The 21035-nt window shown below is 44.2% G+C and overlaps 1 protein-coding gene across 10 annotated transcripts in view; it reads right to left on the bottom strand.

Moving 5' to 3' along the window:
* NRXN3 (neurexin 3) overlaps positions 1–21035 on the bottom strand; it is a 1622069-nt gene that overhangs the window by 1495442 nt on the left and 105592 nt on the right. For 7 of the 10 annotated variants that reach the window (XM_072963522.1, XM_072963513.1, XM_072963517.1 and 4 more), the window contains exons 2-3: positions 17250–17328; positions 781–864 (exon numbers count right to left, since the gene is read on the bottom strand). The gene's annotated coding sequence lies outside the window, so the exon portion shown is untranslated. Of the gene's footprint in view, positions 1–780; positions 865–12736; positions 12787–14109; positions 14188–17249; positions 17329–21035 lie in introns of those variants that run through there. The other 3 variants (XM_072963514.1, XM_072963515.1, XM_072963516.1) reach the window with 3 other exon arrangements.

The raw sequence follows: 21035 nt of genomic DNA, 5'->3' as shown, positions 1-21035 counted from the left end.
CCATTGTGCTTTGGTGAAAGATAGAGGTGCGTTCCTACAAAGCAAGGGGAAAATGTTCTTATTTTCATGAAAGTAATGTAAAGGAAGCTCTATGTGATTGTCAAGAAGCAAATGATACATTTTTTTGGAGATGGGGGATAACAAGGTAACGCTTGGTAGACTAAAGTGGCATTTGGGCTGTAAATGGACACGTGGAATTCCAGCATTACCAGTCTACATTTCCATCTATTTTACCTTTCAAATCATAATCTCATTTTCTTATATTTCTTGAGCCCCCAGTCTTCAACATCTCCATGATACCCAGCACATAATAGGGACACAAACAAACATGTCTTAATCGATTAACTTCATGCAAAACACCTCACCTTTCACAAGTTTGTGCTAGACCTGAACTGCCATGTCTCCTGATCTGTATCCTCCTAATCTGGCCTTCCTTGAAGTCTGTGTACCTCTCAGAAGGTGGGAATTTCAGAGGGCACAGTGCGTGGGGTTGGGCAAGCTATCTGGAGCTCCTGGGGCAAGAACTATGTAAAGGAACCACCACAATCCAGCAGAAAACTGGGAACAGCTAGAGCAAGTATAGACTCACCTTTGGGAACAGCAGGAAGAGACCTAAGGGGGCCCAGGGGGATATAAGGTATAAGACCAAAGCGAGAGCCTGAGGGCTCACTGCCCTGCAGATGTCCATGGGACTCCTGTGGGAAACACCAGCTTGGAAGGACTCTCCCTTCGAGAGTCCACTGCATGTCTACAGGGACGACCTAGGGTTAGAACGCGTACCTGGATTCCATTTCCAACTGATCACCTGTATTTCACGTGATGTGAATCATTTTCTTTCCCTTCTCCAAGTCTCAGTGTATTCCCCTATAAAACGGAGATAATACCTGTACTTACTTCACAGGACTGTTTCGAGAATTAAGTGATTAAAATACACGCAGAACACATGCCCCACAGAAATGCTTAACAAATGTCCACTACCTTGGTTCGGGGGTCTGCCTTTGCCCCTGCAGAGGATTATTAACTTTGGACTGCCCCCTGTAGTTAGCATTCTCTTACTTCATCATTTTATTTTTAATATTTTAGCTTACTAGGATATCTTAGGTACTACCATTTATTCATTTTTAGCCCTCTGCTTTTTATTTATTTTACTTTGTATTCTCTGAATACACTTATTATCACTTTATTCCATTTAGTAGTTTCTTGGGTATCTCAAGTGTTATTTATCTTTCAATTACTCTGGTGTATCCTTTTACTCTGCCTTTTATTATGAAACCTCTGGGCTCACTTTATCCCTATCCTCAGCAGCATTCTAGCTAACTACCACTCTGCCCATTCTGAGTGATCAAGCATTCCCCCCAGGTAGTTCCAATTTATGAGGATGGATATGTACAAAAGAGCAGAGGAAGACAACAATGAAGACAGTAAGACATACTGCAACCATAAGCATAAATTAGCAATATCAGGTGTTTGCCCAAATGAAGATGCCATGTCAGCAATGGTACTGATTTTTTAAAGGGAGACTCTACTGTATAGTACAGGGAACTATATTCAATTTCTTATAATAACATATAATGGGAAAGAATCTGAAGAGAAAATACATCTGTATGTATATGCATAACTGAATCACTTTGCTGTACACCTGAAACTAACATTGTAAATCAACCATACTTCAGTAAAAAATTGTTTTTCTTAAAGAGGAGACTCAGTGGAGGTCTGAAGCCCTCGGAGATCCTTGTCTTTCACTGCTCTCACCTCTGTCCTGAGCTGAGAGGGCCAGAGTCAGAGGCTGTGAGGTTAGAAGTCTCCCTCATGGGCCTATCATCCTTCACTTGGCTGTGTGGCTGCTGCCTTCACTCAGTTCAGGAGAACAAAATGGGACAAGGACTTTTCCAGTTTTCTCCAATGTGCGGACCAACACTTTCAGAATGGAACGAGGAACAATTTTATCATCAATCAAAAGACTAAGTTTGTCCATGACATTCTGGGAAAAAATATCGAGTTGCTATAATGAAGATAATGACAATAACAACAACCATCACTACAAGTCACCCTGCTGGTCCTCCACTGGTAGCATCATAGTTAAGATCCCGAGGCTCTGCAAAGACGACATCTAGGTTCAAATCCCAGCACCATCATTTGTGGGTCATGACACCTTGGCCAAATCACTAACATTTCAAGCGTGTTTTCTCACCTGTGAAATGGGAGTGACAAATGATACTATCCTCAAACGTTTCCTGTGACAACTACATCAAAAGCACCTATAATAGTAAATGGCACATGGGAAGGTCCACAATAGAGTATCAGTTATCATTATCAGAGTGGAGTTTAAAATATTTAATGTCTGAGATGGCACAGGCAGCACCCAATCAGACTGGAGGCTGGCCACAAGGTACTGGTTCGATCATAACAGGACATATCAGCCATCAGCCCTTATCATTAGTATTATTACCACCTGCCAGGTACTAAGATAAGCACTTGGTATGCATTATCTCATTTAATCTTCACAGCAAGTTGACTTTATTATATTATTAATTGAAATATACGCAGTTGCGTATTTATAAATAGGACCATGCCTAGAAGATCAGGGTTATAGATAAACAGACTTAATATATATCTACCTGCTGCCCTAATGACTCTTGGTATGTGAATTTCAGAGGTTGTTTGGGCTGGGAGTTTTTTGCCCTCATTATATAGCTTATTGCTTTTACTTACTGATTCAATAATCTTTGGAAAACAATGATAATGTTCAGTGGTCTCAGTTTCTTCATGCATTAATTGGGCATACATGCTGTCCTCTCTTTCTGAGTTCCCACTGCTCTACCCTAACCAACTCTGGAAATAATCAAAGGCTTCTCAAGCCAAGACCAAGTCACAAAAACTGAACATTAGACAGTTCTGCTAATCCCCAGCCAGCACATCAGCTGAGTCAAGGTCTCATGTCCCCATCTGCCTAGCTCCTGAACAGATTTCAAATTCAGCCTCAAATGCTATTGGCTCAAAGCAGTTTGTCCAATGCCCCTTGTAAATATACCATGCATTCTTCTCTCCTCTCGTCCCTCAAGAGCTGTGCTGCATTGCTGGCCTGCTGGAGTTTGTTTTGACTTTCTGTCACCCATGTGATGATGTTTCCAGTCTTATTAATAAGTGACTACTTATTAATTAGTATTATTAGACATGCACCATGCAGTACAGACAGTACCACAGAGGGGCCTGGCACCCCCACAGAGAGAACTTGTACAGAAAGGGTTAAACCTGCAGTCCAGTACGAGGACACAGGGCCAGCAGTGAGTCAGGGGGCGCCAATGCAGCAGTCCCCAAATTCTGAAAGCTGGGCATCTCATCTGAAGAAATGTGTTTGGTGTAGGATGGAAGGAGAATATGTGAATGTCAGATTTGCAGATGTGTAAGGGCTTAAGACCAAAGGAGAGCCTGAGCATTCAGGCCCTGAGGTGGTTATCACCCATGGAATATGCCTAACTCCAGGCATCCCTTCCAACAGGTTATCAGCCACCGCCAAGAGGCCACAGGAAAAGCTAGCTCCTGGGAAGGCCAGAAGTTTCCAACTTCCAACCCCAGTGGAGAGCTCTCCACCCACATTTTCTCTTCCTGCTTATTCCATGGAAATAAAATATTCCCAGGGGCTTTCAGCAGTAGAAGCCTCTCAGCCGTCTCCCTGAATTCAGCAGCCATCACCAGCTGAGAGGAACTAGCCTTTGGGACAGGACTGCCAACTCCAGGCTCGGGGAGATCGTGGCTGGGATGTGGGGTGGCATCCCTGCAGCTATGTCCTTCTTCCCCTGAGCACCCAGGAGCAAGCAACTGGGCTGGACAGATGACGACGGAGTATCTCACAAAAATAACTTTACAAGAAAAAAACTAGAAAGAAACTGTTTCCTCCCACTCTGATAATTTTCAGAGCAATTCTAGAATTTCCTGCTTGGGGATCAAATTTTAACATGGTCCAGGTATATTTAGAGTGTTTAATGGGTTTGAATGCTTGAGTGGCAGGGAGTTACCTATTAATACTTGATGGCTGCTTTAAAAAAAATCATCATTTGCTCCATTTATGATGGAAGTTCTTGTCTGTTTTAAATTTCATTCCTCCCACCAGATAGGTAGGAGCAGACGGCTGGCACAGCCACTTTTAGACTGAGTACCGAGAGGGCAGGACCTACATCTCTGTATAGTGTAGTGCTAAAGGGCATGAACTCCAGCTCCAGACTGCACAGGCTGGAATCCAGCTCCACCGCCCACAAGCCACAGGACCTTGGGCAAGTTGCTTGACCATTCTGCACCTCAGTGTCCCCTTCTATGTAATGGGGATCATGGTTGGACCTACCTCACAGTGTTGTTAGGAGGATTAAATGAGTTAATATTTTCAAAGTACTCAGTCGCAGTGTACAGGCTATATAAGTGTCAATTAAATAAAAACTAAAACAACTTCCCATGGGCATCACTCCCAGGAGGCCCTTAATCAAAGCTTCGTAGCAGTGGCAGTGGTGATGTGCTGGTCCCGGACTCTCAGGATCACGGGCTGGAATGGTAGCAGTACTGATTCTGCTATCATCCCTGGCAACCTTGACTGTGGAGGTTCAGTCAGGCCCAGTTTGGGTGCCTGTTGCCCTGTGCCCCTTCCCAGCATCTCTCCCTCTCCCTCTCCCTCTCCCTCTGCTGGACAGCCCTCAGATCATCCCCACCCCTTCACCCCGTGAGGCTAGCTCAGCCTGGGTGCAGGCAGGAAAGGCAGCACTGACAGCGATGATTCTGTGGAGTCCACAGCACGCCCCAGCTCCATCTCCATCCCCAGCAACCATTCTCTCTGACCCACGCACTAAAACTATTTTTAAATGATATACTTTTGCCCGGTTGTGGAGAGAAAAAAAAAAGAAAAGAAAAGAAAGAAACACCCTCCCCAGGATTCAAGCTGAAGATGGAATGATTGCCAAACGCTAACAGCTTTTCGAACAGTTAAAAATATGTCTGAAATGATTTTAACTCAAATTCAAAAAATAGCTTCACTGACTGGGGAGCCGTAGACAGTGGGGGGAGGGGATGAGGAAGAGGGATTCCCTTCAGAGGGGCCTAAGGCAAACCTTGCCACAGGGACACAGGAGAGATGCCTGGTTTATTTTCCCATATGAGTAAGTAGTACTATTTGAAAACACAGACCAGAGTTCCAGGGAAAGTGGTGACACCAGAGAGCTTCTTTCTGCTCCACATGAGGAGATGCTCCTGATATGGGCCAGGCTGTGTGGCTTCCTGGACCCTCACTACTCTGAGTATGACCACAGCTGCACCAGCATCACCTCTGAGCACATCAGCAATGCACAATCTCTGCACCCACACCCACCCCACCCGGAGCAGACCTGCTAAATCAGCATTGCACTTCAACAAGATGGCCAGGTGATTCAAACTCAAATTCAAATGTCCTAGGCTACCTTAGGCTCTATCCTGACATCTCAACCCTAAAAAGGGTTGGATTCTAAATATCTCCCCCCATTTTACTTACAAGGAAACTGAGACACAAGGAGGGACCCCTCTAAGGTCACCAGCTGAGTCAGTCTAACAGTATCATCTAGAGTCCTACCCACCTCCCTAGGGCTTCATCAAATTAGGCTTCATGATCAGACCTAGCCAAAGACAGCAGAGCATTTCTGATGCCTTCTTTCTAGGGACAAAAGACCTAGAACATAAGACAATTGCTTAAAGCAATGTTCCTCCACATATATTCAGTAAGTCACTATATCTATCAGATACTCTGTGAGAAAGATTCCATTGTCAAATATACTTAGAAAATTCATAATGCACATTAACATATTTAAGTCCCTGAAAGACTTACAGAAAAGAAACTTGCTGAACATTGCTTAATCCAGCATTTTCCAAAGTTATTTTACAACAAAACTTTCTTCCCCACACAGGAAACCTATGAATAACATCATGTTCTGAGAAATACATGTTGGGATTCACCACCGTTTACCACTTAATCACATGCTCAACCAGTCTGCAGCATAATGTTTCAAGATATTTCTTAAAAATGGGTGTGGGACAGGGGTGGTGGAATTCCTTTTATAACAACCCCAAAAATCATTCAACCTGTGATTGATCACTTTCTGCAGCAGGGAGCTCACTACCATACAAAGTAACCCAACTCATCATTGGATGACTCCAATATTTAGAAGGAGTATTACCTTAAGACAAAAATCCTCCTTCTGGTAACATCTTGAGCAATAATTGCTTAAAATTTATCTTCAGCACCAGTGTGTATAGGGAACTGATCACTGTTTCTAACAGTTACCCTTCACACACAACTCTAGTGGTAGTAGACTAATAAGCCTGCTCTATCCTCTGCAGTCCCAACCTTCAAATATTTCCCAGAATCATAGAATTCAGAGCTTAAACATACTTTAAGTATCACCTAATCCAAACTTTTTATTTTACAATGAGAAAACATGTCCAAGAGCAATCAAATTACACGCCCAAGTTCAAACAGGCAGTTGGAAACTTAACCGGGGAGACTGGATTTGCTTATGTTCTTTCCTCGGTAGGAGAGCTTTCTTTCCTCATCAGGAGTTCCTGGATGCTTGAGGTTCATGTCTAACCTCCAAGGCTCATCACAGAGAATCACATAGCCTCCCACATCCTTCCTCCGGGTACCCCTGTCAGATGCCACATTGGGGGCCAGATGAGTCACAGAGCTCACCCAGCATGGGGAGTTGTGTGCCAGCCTCTCCCTTCCTGGAGTGGCCGAGCTGGGACTGTTCTTCACCCCGCACTGCCTCCTCGCCACCACTGCCATCTGCACCCTCCTTCTCAAGGATCACCATCTGCTTTCCTGATACCACTCAGCCGCCCCCAGCGCTTTGTCGGTTTCCTAACCCACTGCTTGGGCCACTCTCCCTGCAACTTGTGATTTCCCTTCTGTCTTCATCCACTCAGTATTCACCTCCCTAGCCCACCACTTCAAGAGCTTGCACGCTTACAATCTCCTGCTTTTTTGCTCTCTCTTATGCCAAGCCCCCACTAACCTAGAAATTCCGTCAGAGCCCATTTCTTAGGCTAAGATTTTGCTATATAAGTCTGCTGAATCAATAAATGAGATTCTTTCTTTCTGCCCCTTTCCTATGCCAGCCTGGCCCCCTGTATTCTTGAGAACCATTACATAAGCCCACTTGCCCCTCCTCCTCCAAGTATACTCCCTTTCTACAAAGCAGGTGAGGGCCTGGTGCACACTAGGTATTAAGTAAATGCAGAGTGATAGTGCTAGGTCACTAAGAAATATTCCTAAAGATGACAGCTGCTTCTTCACTCACTAGAAAGGAGAGCAGTGATCACATCTATATAATCATACTTAGCACTTAAATTTCTCAATAAATACATGGTAAGTGAATTTCTTCAAAAAAGTTTGGGTATTTACGAAGCCCATAAGGATTTCCACTTGTTTAGCATCTATTCTGGGCCAGACATTTCACATATATTATCTTACTTAACACCTGGAAGAATTCTATCCTGGGAAAAGAGATTCAGGGAAGCAGTTCAGATCTAGGGCTTTCTGGCTTCCATACTTGTGCACTTTCCTCTTCTTTCCTTTCGGCTCCCTCAAAGGTATCCACAAAAAGGGTCCAAGCCCAGGTCCTTCATTTTAATAGAGATCAGTTTTCATTCTCTACTTTATTTCTCTCCTTTCTAATCAGCAGTTTTCCTCTTCTTCAACCCCCCTTTCCCTGTCTACAGCCCCTTGAGAAGCCCTCTCCACTCCTCCCATTCTTCACTCCTCATTGGATATGTGGTGAATACAGGCATCAGCAGACATAAATTTTGTAACAAAGGTTGCTGTAGAAGCAAATCAGATTCCTATGTGAAGGGTAATTGTGAGAAACAGATTTCAGTGATTAATGCCCTATATACATTGGAAGTGAAAATAGATTTTAGGCAATTGTTGACTAAGAAAATCTCAAAATATGAAAATCTGGCATGTAACTATGGGGACCAGGGAATCAACCTCTTTTCCCACCAAATGCTGTGATGCATCTGCTTCTAAGTTAACTGGTTCAAGTCATCTCTCTACTTTGCAATATTTTCAGTTTTCGAATATTAACTCTAAGTTTTGCTCTTCCATACCCCATCACCTTTTTTCCGACTGATCCTCTAATTCATGTAACAAGTGTGGGTCACTTCAAGAACTGATGATCCCCACCCTCTTTTAGTATTGCTGCTCAGGCCTGAAGCACGTGAAGACCATGTTGCTGGGGATGGGCAAAATCTCTACAGTAGATACCAAGGAAAATAGACAAGATGCCCCTTTTACGTCCTGGAAAAGTGATGACATGCTCCTGGGTCAAGCTACCTTCCTCACTCTCTTACCTTCCTTCATGTCAATCTCTAGCGTGAATTAACATGCAGAACAACTCTGCTGGAAGGTGAGGCACATCAGGCTTACAAATACAGCTACCAACATTGCTTTGCTTTGGCTCCCAAGAGCTGGTGACCCTTGCTGGTTGGAATTGGTTCCCTATCCAGGCCTCTTTTTAAAGCTATATGCTGACTTTTTCTCCCCTTTTTAAACTTGCTCTTGCAAATCTCTCCCAATCCAGAGGACTTTACTAACTCTCTAACACTCTCTGGATTTTCCTCCAGGAGTTTACCAAACTATTCTTGGGCATAAATTAACTTACTAATCATATCATGCTCCAATTAGAATACAGTAGTAAGCAAAGCAAACAAATCTCCTGTCCTCATGTACCTATATTCCAGTGGATAGAAAATAAGGGAACACATAAACACATGAGATACTGTCAAAGAGTGATAACTACTATGAAGAAAATAAAATCATAAAATTGTATAATAGGCTAGGGAAAAGAAGAGCAGTTTTAGATTCGATGGTCATGGAAGGCTTTTCTGAAAAAAAAAATTTGAACTAAATCTTGAATGTTAAGAAGTATTCCATCATGAACAAATACTTTTTTTCAGGATGAGACAAATATTATTCGGTAAAATTCCAGCTAAAAGGTAAGTAAAACTTCAGAAATGGCACTGAGGTGTGTCATTCTTAGAAGTCAGTCTGTAAGAGAAGGTAGGAGGTATTTATGAAGGACATGACAGCAGGGGACAATCAAGCTATCCACATACTTTTCTTACCTCAGGGAATATATAACCACCTCCCAGGAAGGTGTAATTTTCAGGTTTTTAAAGCACAGTGATGAAGAGAATGGACTCTGGAAGCAGACAACCCGGTATCAAGTCCTGGCTCTGCTATTTACCAGCTGTGTGACCTTTGGCAAGTTATATAACCTCCCTGGTGCTTTATTTTTCTGTTTATAAAATAATTATGAAAATGGTATCTACCTCAAAAGGTTGTTGTGATAATTAAATAATTCAACACATGTAAAGAATAACAAATCACAGAGTATGGTCTATGCTATATAAGTATTATCGTCATATTGCCAAGTGCATCCTTTTATGAACACCCATGCACACACATCATCAGGCATTCTCCCAGCATACTCCTCAAGGTAATCAGTACAGAGACCCCTATGCAAATTGAGGGATCCACATCCCAGCAGGAAGCTGATTTGAATCTAAAGAGATTTTTTTTTCACAAAGTCAGAGATATTCAGTTCATATGGACCTGTGGAGGCCTCTGATTCCCTTAGAACCTGCTCAATCCACACCATAGTCCTCTACTGTAACACTCACATTTGGTTTACAGAAGTCACAAAAGGAGCCCCAGTATTCCCAAGACCTTCCTCCAGGTCTCTTCTTGGCTACACTTACTACTTGGAATCCAGAGTTGTCCGTCACTAGATATCAGTACTTGTTAGGGGAAAAGGCAGCCCTCCTGTAGTCACACCTCATCTAATTCTTGTGTGAGCTACAAGTTTGCCCAGGGTGCAGCACCTAGCACATTGCCTAGTGTGTTAAAGATGCCCCGAAAATAATTGTTGAATAAATAAATTGTGGCTTTTTCATTATATCTGTGCTTCAGATGGACAACAAAATACACTCAGTAATTAATATAAACATCTGATTTTTTTCCCTCACCAAAAGGAAGAAAACTAAATAAACAAAGCATTCTAAAACAATCATCATCACAGAATAAGAGCAAATGTGAAAGTGGTTGTTTTTAGGGTGGACATTCATCCAGCAAGCCCTCAACAGCTTGCTACTCTGGTTTTTATCTCAACCCTCCTATGAGGCAATAATGGTCCTTAGAGCTGTTGTGGACAATTTCCCCTCAAATTCCCCAGACAAGTGTATTGCTTCCAGCATCACGGAGAGCTCCCAACAGGGTCCCTCTCGGCAGAGCAGCCTCGGTTTTCTCAGCACCACGGAGAGCACCCAGGCTGTTCAGCAGGTGTTTGGGACTAGTCTTTCACAATCACTGAGAACTCCACCAGGATCTGCAGACTGATGATCCCTAGTGAAACCACCTGTGCTATGATTCAAATATTGGAATAAGGCAAAAGGTGACTGGGGTTTAAAAAAATGCCCCAAGTCCAAAAAATAGCCAAAGAATCTGCTATCCTGCAGTATGGCTCAGAGCGGGCCTGAGGACAGCTGACTAATGATTGCAGCTACTTTGTGCCAGATCGGCATTTTTATTTCCCTTTCCCCCCCGGAAGTTAAATGCCCAAGGTGAATTCAAAACCCGCAGTCCAAACTGTGATCAGATCAACGTGGCTGCACCAGACAAAACTGATCTTATCTGAATGGTGACTTTATTCACTTTGGAGAGCAGAACTCATTACAATAATAAGGAGCGACAGAAATGGGAGGAAGAGCAATCACAGCAGAGCTAGGAAAGAATTCACTTTACTATCATTTTGGAGGATTAATTCTAAGCTTCCCTCCTATAAATGTCATTTTTCACTTCAGCAGGAGGTCTGGGGTCGGAAATTATTCTAGCCGACTTGCAGAATGCATCACTTTGCACCGGATTTGCAATCCATTTCTGCTTCCTCCTACCAAGCTCAACGATGTTTGTTTAATGGTCACTTGGCCCCCTGCATGCTCCACTATGCTGGTGTGAGGAGGTACACACACTGGAAGTCAGGTGGGAGAATACAGGTGTTCAGGAAGGTCTGAGAGTATGTGGGTTAAGAACATAGGGTGTGAGGACAGAAAAGTATACACACTATCACAAAGAACAGGGTTGTATGCTTTAAATGATGTGTTATTTCTAGATCTCATTCCCCTCTAGGTCCCATAACCTCTAGCCAGTTTTAAGCGAGAGGATTCTGTGATTACCTGGATCCTCCTTATTGGAGATTCTAAGTTTTTCCAGTCTCATCTCCTCAGCAGACCCCTAAACGTTAGCCAGAATGGATTAACTGCCTTTCTTCAGACTTGCTACAAACTTTTACACTTCCACATTTTTACTCCTGTTGTTCCCTCCTCATAAAATTCCCTCCTGACTACTTACTCTACTCCATCTCCCCACCCAATTAAAATCATGTTCACCCTTCAAGGTCTGGACCAAAGACCACCTCCTCCGCAACACTAACCCCTAATTCTCCACCATAATTTTTATTCGCTTTTCCCCTTTGTCCTCACAACAGGCTATTTTAAACTCATGTTAGAGTTATTTGTTGGCATGTTTCTCTACCCTTCTAGACTGCAAACTCCTTGAGATCAGGAGTCTTTTTTAATCTTTGTATTCATGGCAGCACACTGCAGTTTCTTGCTCATCGTATGTACACCATAACACATTTTTTAGTAAAAGAATGGTTAAACAAAATTCAACAATATAAAGCACAAGCCAGAGTATTTCCCTCAGTTATCTTTTGCTGAACACTTGTACTATAAATAACTCAGAAATGGCTACGTCTTTTCAGGTGCTGATCTTTTCCAGCCAGCTTAGCAACTGGGGGCAGGGGGGACGAAGAACTGATCTGGAGACATCGCTGTGCCTGGCAAGGGTTACATCCACAGTCTCCAACAGTGAACAGAACAGAGCCTTTCTCTTCAGATAAGAGCACAACTCAGTGACACACTTATGCCACAGATTCTGGACACTACTTTTGGCCCTAACGTGCTCACTTGATATTTTCTACCCTAGCAGACTTTTCTGAACTTAACTTCTAGACTTTCAATAACTACAATCTCTTGATTTCACAAGTCCTAGCTTTTTCTCCAAACTTCATCCTCTTTCCTACCAGTTCTCTACTACCCCTAATGAATCCCAAGACCTGGATTCTTCAAAGCACCTCTGTGCTAAGAGCCAATGAATCAGCCTGGAGTAACTGTTTGTGTAAGTATGTGAACATGACTAGACACAGCAGTGTGTGTGTATAGTTGTTTGCACTCAGCATCACTCTGTGTGCCATTATACAAAGGTAGGTGCAAACTCCCTTTAGGAACAGGGCACTTCTCAACTCCTCCTGGAAAGACTGTGGATAAATGTGATGCCAGAGAAATGCCTCCACTGCCTCCATCACAACCTTCCTACCTGAGAGCAACTGCCAGTTCCCAGGACCAGCATCCTCCACATCCAGCACTCTTAGGATCGAGTCTGACCCACTGCAGGAGGGAGTGAAGGCTGCTGAGTCTCAGATAGAGTCTACCTCATCACTGGCATCCTCTAGGAGAGACTGGTACTGGGTTCTTTTTTCCAGCTTCCCATTTTCCCCACTCCATGCATATCTCATCACTGGCTTCTTCATGCACCACCCCCACATCTTACTTAATTCCTTTCCTATTTCTTGGCTGAATCCTGATGAATGGATTATAACCTTCCCACCTTGCTCAGCCCACTGGAGTCTGTGTCCTTTGATTTTCATTTATCTGCTTTCTGAGTCTTGAAGAGTAAGGGGGCTCTGTCTTCTCAGACTCTCCAAGAGTCCTACTTTTCCTGCCATTCATCACACCGTTGGACAAGATGAAGTACATGCAGGGTACTTGAGATGAGAAGGAAGAGAAGGGAAAAGTAACATCATGCTCTAATAGATGCAACAGTCCTGCATCCTGAGTGATCATTTTGTCTCACTGTAATCACTTTCTAAAAAGTTAGTGCTTAATTTCCACTGCTCTAGGATTATTTCTCATTTTTTCCCTAGTAGCCACTATTTCTCCCAGAATCAAAGAAACTAAAAAAGCAGCCAACATGTAGTGGAAGAAGAATTACACTGAGTTTGAACTTATCTCTACTTCTTCAAGTTTTGGGTCCTTCCTATCTTAAGCCTCAGTTTCCCCACTTGCAACATGGAGATCATGCTTAACCTGGGACTCTCATTAAACCAGGTAGCATAAGTGATGGTGCCTAGGATGATGCCTGGCCTGTAAGAGAAACAGTTTGTTCCTGAGCCCTATGGGACAGGCCTCCAGGATTCTATGGTTAGTGTGGACTTGTGGCAGGTGGGGGCAGCAGAGGGCCACTAGGGGAGCAGAAGAAAGGGTAGGAGGCCCAGACCTTCTGAATCCTTGGTTCTGGGAGACAGGTTCCAAGAGCAGGCATCTCAAGATGGGTCAGGTCCTCTAACAAGGAAGTACAGGAGAGACAGCAGGTAGGTTCACCTGAGGTAAGTGGGTTGTGAGGGTCATGAGGTTAAGACGTCAAGAATTCATGAGAGAATTAGTACCACAGAGAAAGCTATGCCAGCTAGGGAGCCAGACAGAGAGGCCAACCACCTGCAGTTACAGAGATTTCTTCCTTTAGTGGTTTCTCAGAACTGCTACACCACTGGAAACAGATTTTCCTTGACCTCAACACAGGCAACCCATATTAGCAAAACTATTTTGTTAGGGGAAGTGATAGCTAGCTAGCTATAGTATGTAAAATATATATGTATATATATTATACATATTAAAATAATTCATACTCTTAGCCAAACTATAAAGACTTCAGAGTTTTTCTGGCTTGGTAATGCCCCTGTCTTGAGGCACTTGCTGAAAACCTCATCTTTGCAGCTTCCTTGTCGCTTATTTCCAAACCACTAAAATAATTCTCAAATAGGCTGCCTCAGGGCCCTGGGGCAGGTGTCAAATATCCTCCCTCAGAAATCACGGAAGAACCTGAACCTGTTTCACCATATATAAAAAGAGGGGACTGGATAGGGCTTCGTCTTCTTCTAAAGCTCCTCAGAGTCCAACGCTGAAAGCTTTTCCTTCACTCACCATGCACTAAGTGGCAGCTCCGCTTTGTGTGGCCCTCTTTGGCGATGATGTCACTTTACAGCCAGGGACCCTGGGAGGGTTGGCATCAGAGCAGGAGTTCAACTGCCATCAACATTGGCTCCTGGGGCTTTGGTGGCACTCAGGTCTTAAAGGTGTACATACCACACATGGGTCTCGCCCCTCAAAATCACCCCTAGCTGCACATTAGTATCACCTGGGAAGTTTTTAAAAGACCTATCCATGACTAAGATTCCATCACCAGACATTTTTATTTTATTAGTCTGACCAGTAAGCCATGAGCCCAGCCAGTCAGATGGATGCTGGCAGGATGCCACACCTGCGTGTACACAGAGTGTCAACCTTAGCTCTGGGCACGGTCATCAATATGTTATAAAAGTGGTCCAGGTGTCTCTACCATGCAGCCAGAAGGGAGAACTGCTGGGCTAGACCTTGCTCTGAGTACATGTCCAGTGACTGAAGACTCCACCATGAATGAGAACAGCTCACGGACAAATTGACCTAAGACACTCTCTGCACTGGAAAAGCAAGCAAGGAGATGAGGTTGTAATCACAGGACACACTCACAGGACAGCATGGTCTTGGAGGGCAGGGACAATGTCACCTTTGTCTTTGACTCCCCAGTGCCTCTCACAGTGCCTGGCAAGTAACAGAAGGTCAGAAACGTCTGATGATGAATGAATAGCACTGACCCTCCGTGGGCTTCTGTCATGAGGCTAAATGACATACACCACCCCATGGAGAATGCACAACCAGAGTGGGAATACTGCTCATGCACTCAGTAAAACAGGCTTTACTTTTTTTGGCTAAAGGGAAGGGGGTGCTGTTGCTCATGTTTCACATCAAATATTTGCAGGGCAATCACTTAGTAGCTTGGAAGGAAATGGGGATTTCTTGTCTTCCGGCAACCACCTCACCCCGATCTCTCTCCTGAGTCAAGGGAAGCTTGCTGTGTGGCTGAGCTTCTAGCCACACCAGCCAAACCCTCTGTTCTCATCTTCAGAAATTCTGATGCCATGATTCAGCCCTTTGTAAGTCTCCTGGTACATCCCTGGGCCTGTTGCCCTAGTCTGAACTTTGCTTGCCCCTCATCCAGGCTTCTCCTGCCACACTCCCCTCAGCCCCTGCAGCACTGACCCACTTCTGCCGTCTGCACCATGGTGTGGTTTGCTGGCTGAACTGGAAAAAAAAAGACAGCTATTTGGAATCTCAATGAGACCAAGTTCATTTCATTATGTTGTCATTTCATATTTCACTGCTTTGATGGTGAAGGCACAGGAGACCCCAGAGGGCCTTTCTGCTTTGCACACTGGGTGGAGAGGCAGGACGAGGAAGGGGAGACATGGCTGACAAATAGGAGGAGACCACGCCCCTTCCATCAACCTCCCTGTTAACACCAAAACCAAAGTGGGGGAGGACTAGTCCTTTCCTTTGAGATCAGTGATGAGAGCCAGACGCAGGAGACTAAAGGAGCACCTTTCTTTACAGAGGGACGCCAATCAAAACAGGACAGGAAGGGAGGAGCCCCCTCAGTGCCGGGCTCTCACACGCTCTCAAATACAAGCAGAGCTGGCCTCGGGGCATCGCAGAAATTGCCATTATAAATTCAGATGGTGCACCAGGGGGTGCCTCATTTTCTATTATTGTGGTTGGTCTCGTGAGCCACTCCAGCAATAAGATCTCAAAAGTGCAAGTGCTACCCCCGGGGGCACTGTTAGAAACACATTATTTTAAAGCACCGCAATAAAGCATGAACTCAAACAACTTCATTGAAATAAAGATTAATATGAAACATGTGTTCCTCAGCCTTCTCCCACCTACACACCCCACAACCCATGCCTCTTTCCCCCACACAAACACCTGGTGGTCCACTCCCCGGACCACCTGCCCTGCCTATAGTTCAGTGTTAGATGAGGTACAGGACTCAGAACTTGGTGAACCTCAGGAGATAAGGTTGAAGGAAGGCCAGGCAGTACCAAACACAACATGAAGCAGCAGAGAGACCACTCTTAAGGTTCCAGGCCCGGTTAGCCAGTGGGATGCAGCGAAAAAAGACCAGAATTGGAGTCAAAAGTCCTGGGTCTCACTCAGGCTCAGCTACTAACTAGAGGCATTAACCTGAGCACATCATTTAACCTCTCAGAACCTCAATGATGTCTTCTGTAAAAGAAAAATAAATGTCCTTCCTTATTCCTGTTCCACAGGGTTACACTGGGGATGAAACAAGGTAAGGCAGGTTCTATGAAATGGCACTAAAACTAGAACATACCATCCCAACAAAAGGCACATATTTCATTTTATTGTGCTTCACAGATACTATGTTTCTCACAAATTGAAGGTTTTGGCAACTCTGTGTCAAGTAGGTCTATTGGTGTCATTTTATCAATAGCATTTGCACATTCCATGCCTCATTTTTGCACCACATTTCAGTAATTATCACAATATTTCTAACTTTCTCATTATTATTGTATTTGTTATGGTGATCTATGATCAGTGATCTTTGATGTTACTACTGCAAAAAAATTACAACTCACTGAAGGCTCCAGATGATGGTTAACATTTTTGCAATAAAGTATTTTTTAATTAAGGTATGTACATTGTTTTTTAGACATAATGCTATTTCACACTTCATAGACTACAGTATAGCATAAACATAACTTGTATATGCACTGGGAAACCAAAAAACTCAACGGGACTCGCTTTGTTGTGATATTTGCTGTATTATGGTGGTCTGGAACCTAACCCACAATAACTCCCAATAAAAGGTATGCCTGTATCCCCTTCTGCAGGGTGTGGTCCAGGGGAAAGGGCCTCAGCTCTCTCTGGCCACTGAGTCACAGGAAAGCAAGCAATCAAGGCCCACCACCAGCAGATGCAACAGCTCCCTCTCACCCAGCAGAGCTGGGGACTAGAAGGCAGCCAGGGCTTGAACAGGTGCTGACCAGGTAAGACACTCAGGCTTTTTCTGCACAAACCCAGGAGACGTAGGCAGTAGAATGGAAGTGGACCAGGGAAGAAGAAAACAGACAACGTTCTACTAAACAAGAGCTAAGAGGAAGAGGCGATGTGCTCCAGGAAAGCAACGGTAATCAAAATAATCTTGCTGAAAGTCATCACCTTACCTTCCACTGGAGAGCGCGGACCTCCTTCCTTACAGTCTCCAATCTCCATGGAGGGTGGGGGTCAGAGACAGCCTTCCTTCTGTAGACCAGATAGGGCACAGAGAGCTTACTGAATCAGGAGAGAAAACCAGGGGTAGAATACCCGGATCCTGGCCTCTAACCCAGCCTCCCTCCCTTAGGCCTGGGTCCTAAAGAGCAGTACTGGGAGGTGGTTTGCATTTAAGGGAAACTATATAATCAGATGGGGTTACCTACAACGAATTAATAGACAGAAAATAAAATTCATGCTGCAGGACTGGACTTTCATCCACCCAGGTTCAAAGAAGGACTCAGGATCCTCACTGAAACTTGGCCCCTAGTTGTAGCTCTGCTGGACCACACAGGGGTGGCTGGGAGCACCAGAGAACCCCAGGATAGGGGAGGAAATAATGGTGAGGGGCTGGCACAGGGGGATTAGTACAGAACACCCTGCAGTTACTACCACTAGTGTCATTCAAGAGGAGAAAGGACTAATTAAAAGTGGGAGACAGATGCCCCAGTGGGTTTTGCATCTATTTCACTTTCTGTTTCTGGAAGGGAAAGAGGATTGTCATAAAAATAACTGAACTGACATCAAATATTTAAATTTGAGAAATGGGGTGGGGGAGGAAAAAAGCGAGAGTGAGATTAAAATATGCTGTAAACAAGGCACAAAGCCGGTCTGTGACAGGAGGGCTCTTTCCTCTCTGGCTTAGTGGGTGACACTGCCATGCCACAAGCCAGACGTTTCCAGGAAAGAGCATGGGGTTAAAGAATGTGCTTTCTCTCATCTCTGAGGGCTGGTGAGTCAAGGCAGCAGGCCCAGGTCACGGGGTCTGTGTGGGGGAGCTGGGCTCTGTTCTGTGGACCAGACTGTACTCCTCACCCTGGCCTACCTCCTCTGATACGCACATCACTGGCCATTAAGGAGACAAGACAGAAAGGTGGAGGATGGAGTGAAACCAGAAAACCAGAGTGTGGGCCAGCCACAATATCTCTGCTGCACCGGCCAGGCATGGCTCAGCATGAAATCTTCAGTGAGCTCTTAGGATGGGAAAGGCAGTAAGCACAATTCAGGACCAAGGTTGATAAAGGAGTAACAGAGTGAAGTATACAACATACCGTCACCTTCCTCCCCCATTAAATAGAAGGGATTAAATGAGAATTTGGAGGCACACGAACTCCTCTGGCCTGAGGGTGGGGAGGTAGCAGAACAGAGTGGAGAACCAGTCTTAGAGTCACAGTGGCCTGGTCAAAACAAGCTGAGAGTTAGGAATGCAGATTTAAAGACTCATGTGGGGCTCAGGTCTTGAGTCCAAGCAGATGGACCAAGTAAGTTAAGATAAAACAAGCAGATGATAAGGCTGTAGCATGCCTTCCACAGTGGACTCAGCAGTCCTCTGTGACTGAATGGAACAAACCCAGACTCTCAGGTTTAGGCAGTAGATCCAGTGAATTAATGAACTTGTAGGTGCAGGTGAGACTACAGGTGTCTAGGGGAAGGATGAGGGTTATGAAACTTCAAGTTGATTTTCTTACTAGAAACTCAGAAGACAGAGGGATAGAAGATTATACTTCTAATAGAAAGGTTTCTTTGTGAGATACTGAGCTCTCTGTCTATGGCCGTGTTGAAGTAGCATCTGAGTGGCAGAGATTTCTACATCAAGGGGCAGTCATCCTACATGAAAATCTAAGATCTCATGATTCCATTCCATTTCTCCTCTTCCTACCCACACTGTACTCCATGCTACCCTCCATACACACACACTGTTACCCTCAATTACCCATGTCATCAAGTTAGTAAGAGGAACTGGTTGGATGATAGAGGGAAAACGCTTCAAACATACAAGTCCGCTAAAATGCACGGATGTGTCCTCTCAAATAAAGACTGTTCACCTTCCATGGTCCAAAGGTAGATGCAAAGATTGTCTTGTTTCTCTTAATTATGACCATCTGAGTGTTACTGCAGTGTTCTTATGCCCTCACCAGGGGACAAGACATTCTTCCAAGTCAGTAGCATCTCCCTTGATTCAAAGTGCTACCCTCATGTGATACATGAGCGGTGCAGCTCAGAGCACAAAGGACACCGCGGGGTTCCTGTTACATGCCTGCCCAGTAGCGTTCCCATCTGACTTTATACCTTCTTTCTTAAAGTAAGGCCAGTTTTGTTCCAGTATCAGGCAACCACAGCTTTACAGAAGGCTGGCCCCAGCCCCAGGGACTGAATCTTGATCCGTCCAAGCAAACATGGTAATTCCACTCCCCTTGCTAGTAATGGCATGTGATGTCATTCTGACCAATGAGAACTGAGGGGAAAACCTGCACTTCTGTGAAGTGTTTTCTCTCTCCAAAATAGGCATGTGGCTGTCTTCATGTGACACCCTCTTGGGATCATCTTGAGGAGATGCCAGCCCAGCAGGATAAGCCAAGACGCAAAGGATGGTACAGTGGAATGAGAGAAGGAATTTGGGAGCATGTTTGAGCCACAGAATTCACCAACTCTAGAATGCCTACATCTAGACTTCTTACTCTTGGAAATGACATAATATTTTTCTTATTATTAAAACCACTTTTGTTTGGGTCTTATATTACTTGCAACTGAAAGCATTCGAACTGGTAGGCACACCGTATTGCTTTCACCCCTGAGGCCTTTGCACATGCTCTTCTTTTCCCACTTAGGCCCTCTTTCCTCCCTGGCCTTCCTCCACTTGGATGCCTATTCATCCTCCAGTTTTCAGCGCAGATGTCCCTGGCTTCAGGAAGCCATCCCTGACCCTCTCTCACCTGCACCCCCAGCATCCTATACTTCCCTTCTCCCAGCACTTTTCTTGCTGTCCCACCCTGTCCTTCACTAGTCTGTAAGTTCTATGAGGACTGGGACAGTGAACATATTGTTTACTGTTCTACCCCAACTCTAGCAGAAAATAAGCACTCAAGTATTTTTTATTTAACAGATAATAAGAATAGTTAAGATTTATTAAGCACTTTGCATGAACCAAGTACTATTCTAAACACCTTAATCCTCACCACAACCAATAAAGCAAGCACTTCATTATCCACATTTTATATATAAGAAAACATGCACAGAGAGGTTGAGTCACTTGTCCAGGGTCACACAGCTAGAGCACGCTAAGCCACGATTTTAACAGAGGTATTCTCCTTCCGCTACACAACACACTTACTGTATGAAAGGCATAGTTCTAGGTGTCGGAAATGCAGCGTGACCAAGACAAAGTTCCTGCCTTTGCAGAGCTTACATTTTAATAGGAGGAAACAGATAGTAAATAAGTTACAAATGCATGAGGCCTTAAAATCCCAATATTTAGATTTAAATCTTACCTCCTCATTAATCAACGGTATAACTTTGGATCAGTAACTAACCCCGTCTGAACCCCAAATTCATATGTAGAACTGGATTGATGTGGAAATAAAATAAGAATACTTGTAAAATGGCCTTTTACCCTATCTGCCACATAATAGGGGCTTAATAAGTGTTAGGGGATCCCCACAAAGTATGAGCCCCATGAAGAGAAACCAAAGGAGTTTTACAACTGGAGAAATGGTTGGAGGCTTCTATAGAAAACCTGATGGCACAATTAGGAAAGGGTAATTTACCTTCTTGGTCTAGAAGGATTCCAAAGCCAAGCCAGGTCCTGACTCCCATTTTCCCCCCAAATTATTATCTCCATCTGTTGGAGACAATGTAGGGATTGGCAAGGTTAGCGACCAACATGTTAATTTCTGGTGTTAAATCACCATTCCCTTATA

The sequence above is a fragment of the Vicugna pacos genome, chromosome 6, assembly GCF_048564905.1.
Source record: "Vicugna pacos chromosome 6, VicPac4, whole genome shotgun sequence".
NCBI lineage: Eukaryota > Metazoa > Chordata > Mammalia > Artiodactyla > Camelidae > Vicugna > Vicugna pacos.
The sequence above is the reverse complement of the archived record's forward strand: the minus strand, read 5'-3'. Positions and strand labels throughout refer to the sequence as shown.